Consider the following 6990-nt stretch of genomic DNA (forward strand, 5'->3'; position numbering starts at 1 on the left):
AGTGTGGGGAATGTGGGAAGGGTTTCAACTACAGCTCCAGCCTGATTCAGCACCAGGTGATCCACACAGGGGAACGGCCCTACACCTGCTTGGAATGTGGGAAGAGCTTTCAGTGGAGCACCAACCTGAGATATCACCAGCGCATCCACACTGGGGAGAGGCCCTATGAGTGTCCCAAGTGTGGGAAGAGGTTTCACACCAGCTCCGATTGCCTCAAACATGAGCGGATTCACACAGAGGAGAGGCCCTTCCGCTGCCCCGACTGCGGGAAGGGATTCAACCGCAACTCCCATCTCACTGACCACCGGCGCATCCACACTGGGGAGAGGCCCTACGAGTGTCCTGAGTGTGGGAAGAGCTTCTCACACAGCTCTAACTTGACCCGACACCAACGGAGGCTCCACTAAGGGAAGCCCTGTGAGTGCCCCGAGTGTGGGAAGAGCTTCTTGGTCTGCTCCAGCTCCATCCCCCGTTGAGCAGAGCCCTGGTGGTCTGTGGTCCTCATGATCCCCATTGTGTGAGGGGAAGTTGTTGGAGAGATTTCTCTCTCTTTTCCTTCTGTTGCTATGATTTGATTGGGAATAAATTCCCTCGCTGTGCCCACGCTGTGTCTGTGTTGCCCATTTTGCTCTTTGGTGTCTTTGCTTATCCTGTCTTAATCTGATCCTGGAGCTCCTGGTTAAACTCTATCTTCCTTTGCAGCTGGAGGGGCAGGGTCAGAGTGGCTTTGGTGGGTGCCTGGCATCAAGCCAGCAACACCCAGGCCATGGGCACCCCTGGGATCCCAGTGTGGTGAAGCATTCCCCCACTCCTAGAGAAAGTGCCCACCCAGACTGAGGCTGGGATGAAACATGGTTATGACTGGAGCCCACTCTCTTGTGACCCTGTCAGCAGAAATCCAAAAGGAGACCTTTGAGCTCTCCTGGGCCACCGTGGGCTGTGACCAGCAGTCTCCCTCTGAGGGGCCTCTCAGAGCCAGCAAACCCTCGGCTTTGCTGTGCCTGGAGGATCGCTGAAACACGACGTGTCCTGGGCCCATACCCTCACTGCTCAAGGCCCATCCTTTGGCCAGTGGGAGATGCAAAAACATCTGAAGGGAGGATTTCACTGAGCTCTCGGGGGAATTGCCTGCACTGACTGTTCCTGTCTGTGTGTGTGCCCCTGCACATTTGCTATAGCAAATCTGGGAGAAATACAGCTTTCCTAGTTGTGGAAGTACTGTGGATATCTAAGTTAGGCCTGTAAGCAAGGTTTAGTTATAGTTATGAACTTACTTTAATGCTGTAAGTGTTAAATGTTTTGCGAAGTTTTTAAATGTAAGTCATAAGCTAAGTGTTGTTCTTCCATTAAATTACTAAGTACAACATGGAAGTTATAGCTATAAGTTAGGTTAAATGCTGTTAAGTGTTACTGCTCTGTTGAATTGTTAATGTTAAGTTATAAGCTAAGTCAGGTATTAGTTCATTGTTGTACCTCTGTTGGATTGCTGGGGCTAAGGTATAAGTTAAGTGACAAATTAAGAGAGAAGTTAAAGTGCTGCTTAGTGTAGATTAGTTTTTAGGCTGTTCCTTTTAATCCTTGCCTGCACTCTCTTTTGTTCCATGCACCTAAACACAGCACACACCCACCCACACTCCCCTAGAGAGTTCTCAGTTCATTTCTGTTTTGGTTGCCTGGATTTTGTTTGGTTTTGTTGTTGCTTGTTTTCCCTTGTTGTGCCTCAGCTGTTCTGTAGGCAGTAGAGTAAATCTTACCATTAAACTTGTTGTATTTTGTCGCTCAATATTAAATCTGACTTTTGTTCATGCCCTTGTCACCGATTTTTAAGCGATCTCCAACGCTCTCATTCATGACAGCACCACAATGTCCCGCATCACCGAGGGCCCTGACACCCGCCCGTGTCACAAAGGGCCACCCCCGGCACCCAAGAGCAGAGGGACAGCCTGGAAGCGGCCCGGAGCAGCCCCGGCCTCGTGGCCTTGTAGCCCCTGGCGTGGCCAGAGCCCTGGGAGGCTTTGGCCACGGTGGGAGCCGGCAGCCCCAGCCCCGGCCTGCAGAGCCCTGGGGCTGCAGCCCGGGCTGGCCGGGGCAGGAGGAATTGGCCGGGCCGGACGTGCCAGGGCCTTGTGGGCAGTGGCTCCGTGTCCCGCGGGAGGCCGGGGACGAGGGGTGTCCCTCAGGGCTGTGCCCGGGCACCGGGGCTCGTCAGTGCCTCGCTCAGTGACACCCAGGGGCACCGAGCGCAGCCTCGGCGCCTTTGCAGGGCACGGGGAGCTGAGCGGGGCAGGGGCACCACGGAAACACCGAGTGCCTGCCCGGGGCAGAGCCGGGGCAAAGCCGGGCTGGAGAGCCGGGAGAGGCTGCTCAGAGCTGGCCCGGGCACTTGGGCACCTGGGAGACAGAGCCCGGCTCTGGGCTGACACTGAGCCCAATACCTGAGAAATCACAGCCGGCTTTTCTAGACACACTTCATTATTTTGTATTTTCTCAACGTCACTTTTTATCAGGGAATATTTTCAATGCTCATTTTACTTTATTTTTTACCCTATAGAAATAATTCCGTTGTATTTTGTAATGTGCGAAGAGGTATGTGCCGGGAAAGGTCGTGGGAAATGGAATTTTTTATTCAATATCTTTTCAAATCTGAGATGTGACAAGACCAGACTTTGACTCCAGCAGCAGTGTCTGGTTCCAGACTACTCTGCTTTTCACAGTGACATCTCAGTTTATTCAAATCCAGCAATCAATGCCCTTGAAACATGGAAAAGCTGGGAATGAGGTTGAAGCCCTTGGAGGGTTTCTTGTGTCCGTATATTCCCCATCTCTCCTGGTTTCCGTTCAGCCTCTCCACTCCTGTCCTAGAGCACATTGCTGTATCCAGAGTTCAGTACATGCTTTTATAGATAGATATTTACATGTGATTAGTGCGTACACGATTCTCTTGCAGTGAGTTATTGTGATGGTAATTCCATGATCCTCTGCTTTGTGCCCAAAGAATGGTTATTGTATCTAAACCCCGGCAGCCCGGGAGGGGATGTGTGCGGGGCCGGGGCGGGGAGAGGCTCCTTGTTCATTCCGCGGGCGTTTTGAAGCCTCGCTGCTCGGGTTTTCTGCGGCTCTCTCTGTGCACTGTGGGGTTTTTGCTCGGCTCGAAACCCCCCGGTCCAAGCCCGTACAGTCTGACCAGTGGTTTCCCTGGGAAACGGATCTAACGACTTTTATGGAGAGAGACAGTTTTGATCCAATTGTTTGGAAAAAGAATTTTAATGAGGTGAAAACAACAAACAGGAAGGCGTGCACTGTACTGGGAATGAAGTGGGAAAAAGCAGGGTCCAGGGTAGGGTAGGGATATTTATACACTGGGGTGCAGGGAGGGATTAAGGCAGGGTCTGAGGGAGAGATCCAATGGGAAAGAGCAATTAAGAATACTATAATTCCTGCAGCGAAAAGTAAGCAATAGGAACAACGAGATCTGAGAACTTGCTACTAACAGTCTACACAGCTGAACAGGGGAAGGTTGGGAGGCTTATACAACCTGGTTACTTTGGGTCTGAGGCCCTATGGGTGCAGGTGTGCAACTGGATGGTACTGAGGCAAGGAATTTGGGACCTTTGACCTAGGACTCAGATCTCTTTCCCTCTGGGAGCGACTTTTAATGAGTGTAAGAGAGATGTTTTTCCACAGAGAGAGAATGCAGGAGCACCCTTGAGGAAGGGATCCAACAGCTGAGAGAAGTGGCAGTGCTGGAGGTGCTCTTTGGGAGGGACGGACAGCATGACAATGACCCTGACAAGGCCAGGTGCACAGGGCAGATGTTGTGGAATCTGGCAAACCTAGAGCCATTTCAATATAGCACCTTCATTGCAACAATTAATGCCAGTAACAGCCGAGAAACAGTGAATTCTGTTGCCAACAAGCTTAGGAACTACAAGAGTATGATCAATGGCCTGATGCAGGCTCATGTCTCTGCTGTGATTAAGAGCCTCCAAGAGGAGATGAGGGAAGATGTGAGGAGGAACAGTTTCCCATATGGCACTTGTGCAAGTCACAGACCCCAAAGTCAGAACCCAACATCCCCCAGCTAGAGAGAGGGTACACCCCATGAGCTGCCTGCGGTTCTTTCTGCGTGGCCATGGGGAAGACATGAGAAGGTGGGATGGGAAACCCACTTCTGTCCTGGCAGCACGGGTGTGTCAACTCAAGGAGGAAAACACTAACTGAGGGAGCTCCACTAAAGTGAAGGTAGCCTCAACCTCCCATGACCGAGGTGTTGGGTATTACAGAAGGGAGGATGATCTGTCAGATCCCCTTGAAGGAACCTCTGGTATGTATGCCCAGGAAGGAAATAATAACCAGGGGTAGAGGGGCCTTGCCTCTAGCCAGGGAGAGGCACAGGAAAACTGGATCATTTGGATGGTGTGGATCCAATGTCCTGGCACATCAGAGCCACAGAAATATAGAGTGTTACTTGATCCTGGTTCAAAATGTACCCTAATGCCATTGGGACATGTGGGGGCAGATCCTGTTTCCATTGCTGGGGTGATGGGAGGATTGCAGGAATTGACTCTGCTGGAGGCTGAGGTAAGCCTGACTGGGAAGGAATGGCAGAAACATTTCAATTTTGACTGGCCACTTCCCAGGTGGGCGTTGCCCATGGTGTCTCTGTTGCAGCTCTTGCAGCTGTGTCCAGTCCATGGCTCTGAGCCCCTTCTATTTCTTCTCTGGAAAATCACATTCCTGTATCTCCATCTGCTTCTTCTTTTTGTAAGAATCTTCTATTTACAAGGGTCTCAAGCAGGTTCTTCTATTTACAAGGTCTGGACCTCCACAGCTCTCGGCTGCTGTCAGCTCTTCCCAGTCACCTTCCCCCACTGGGGTTCCAACTCCACCACTATCCCCACAGCCGGGCTATTGCCTATCACGTCGGGGTCACCACTCATTGCAGGTGAGACAGAAGTGATGACAAAAACCTCTGTGTTCATGCAAGAAAAGCCAACTTTTATTGAGGGCTATTCTCCCTATATAGCCTTTGAAGTCTGCACGGTTAGCTCAGCTTGGCTAAATTAGTTGCCACCTGGCTAACTGGCCAATGTCTGCCCGTGTCCCAGATGGCCTAGACCTGCTCCCCAACAGCCCAGACTGCTCAAGTTATATCCTTATGGTAGTTATAGAATTATTTACATTATAAAATTACAATTGGGATTAGTTATAACTGGAAGGCCTCTAGGCAAGCTGTTAGCTACTACAGGTTTAGTGCTGGCCAAATCTTCCACTAGAATTATTTACTCATTTCCTGCTGTGAGACAGGATTAGGAGGAAGGCAAAGCAGGCTCAAACTTTAAAGGGTATAAAAGAAAGAACTTTATTAACAGAACTAAAAGAATTATAAGAATCAGAATAAAACCTTCAGAACATTTCTCCCTCCACACCCTCTTTTCTTTACACTGACAGCATGCAGGAACAATTCAGCCAGTTTACCATCTCTAAAATAGTCTTTTTCCAGTTCACTTAGGGAGAGGAGTCTCTCTTTTGTCATGCTATGGAGACTTCTCCACAAGAGACAATTCTCTCGTGGCTTCAAAGTCACAATGAATCAGCTGCCCAGGAGAATGGAAATCTCATCAATTTATAAAAGTCCCTCCCCTCGAACTACAGCTTTCCCCACAATTGTATTTGAGGGCTCAATCTTTGGCTAATGGGGTACACTTTTAAGGATGAGCTGTTCAGAAGCAAAGGTTCTCTTCATCTGTCTCTGAGATCATCTTCATCTCTGGGAACAGAGGTTCTCTTCTTCTTCCCTGGGGTAAAGGGTCTTCATCACTCTCATCTCTCTCTGTTCAAGCTACTTCAATATCTGCTCGTTCAGCATGGATGCTTTTGCTCATGTCTACAATTTGAACACTTCATCCTCCACGTGCTTTTCAAAAAGTTACAGGGAAATAGAGTCTGACATATCAACTTTATCTTTCCCATAGACTTACAAGAGGATTTCAGCCCAAGAGTCAGGCATCTCCTCAATCCCTCCCATCTGGGACCTGAATTCTACTTCTCTAACCTTGGGGTCCACATGTTGTTCCTCTACATGTCTTCACTCTGTCCTGTTGTCTCACTCGAGAGAGAATTGAAGGTCTGCAAGTCTCATCTGTACAGTGAAAGAGATAATATCTTGTTCCAAGGCCTGCAGATAATCACATGATCCCTGCTAGGTGGTGCCCAGGGCTGTTTACAGTGGAGAATTCTGGGAGGTTGTGCCAGGATTTTCAATGGGCCCAGCCAGAACAGTGTGGCCGCTCTGGCTGCACAGCTTTTTCAGTGGTTTAACAGGTTGTCAGTTCTCAAAACTAATCACTGATTAGATTTTGTCAGACGTGGAGGAAGCTCTTAGCAGCTCCTGTCCAAAAAAAAAAAATAAATTTCTGGGGGTGACTTCTTCCCTCCTCACAAAATGTCAAATGTGCAAAACCAGCACAGAGGGTCCCCCCTTTCTGTTGTGAGGTCTCGTGTTGTCACCCTTGGCTCCATGAGGCCCTGTAAAGTCAAAATGGATCCTTCATTCCAGGAGACCCCACAATGTCACAATGATCTCTGGACACCATAAGGCCCTGAGGCATCACAATGGCCCCTTGGTTCCAAAAATCCCTGCAGAACCATAGGGGCCTCTGGATTCCATGAGACCCCACAGTGTCACAGGATCCCTTTCATTCCCTGAAGCCCCAAAATATCACAAAGGATTCTTGGTCCCATGAGGCCCCACAGAACTATAAGGGCCTCTGGATTCCACAAGACCCCAAAGTGTCACAGAGTCACTTTCTTTCCTCAAATCCTGAATGTGTCACAATGGCTTCTTGGATTCAAGAGACCCCACAGTGTCACAGTGTCCCCTCAGTTCCATGAAGTCGTGGAGAACGACAAGGCCTTGTGGGATCACAATGGATCCTTGGTTCCATGAGGCCCTGCAGAATCACAGGGGCCTCTGGATTCCACAGGACA

Source organism: Sturnus vulgaris, unplaced genomic scaffold (genome assembly GCF_052056855.1).
Source record: "Sturnus vulgaris isolate bStuVul1 unplaced genomic scaffold, bStuVul1.hap1 Scaffold_195, whole genome shotgun sequence".
NCBI lineage: Eukaryota > Metazoa > Chordata > Aves > Passeriformes > Sturnidae > Sturnus > Sturnus vulgaris.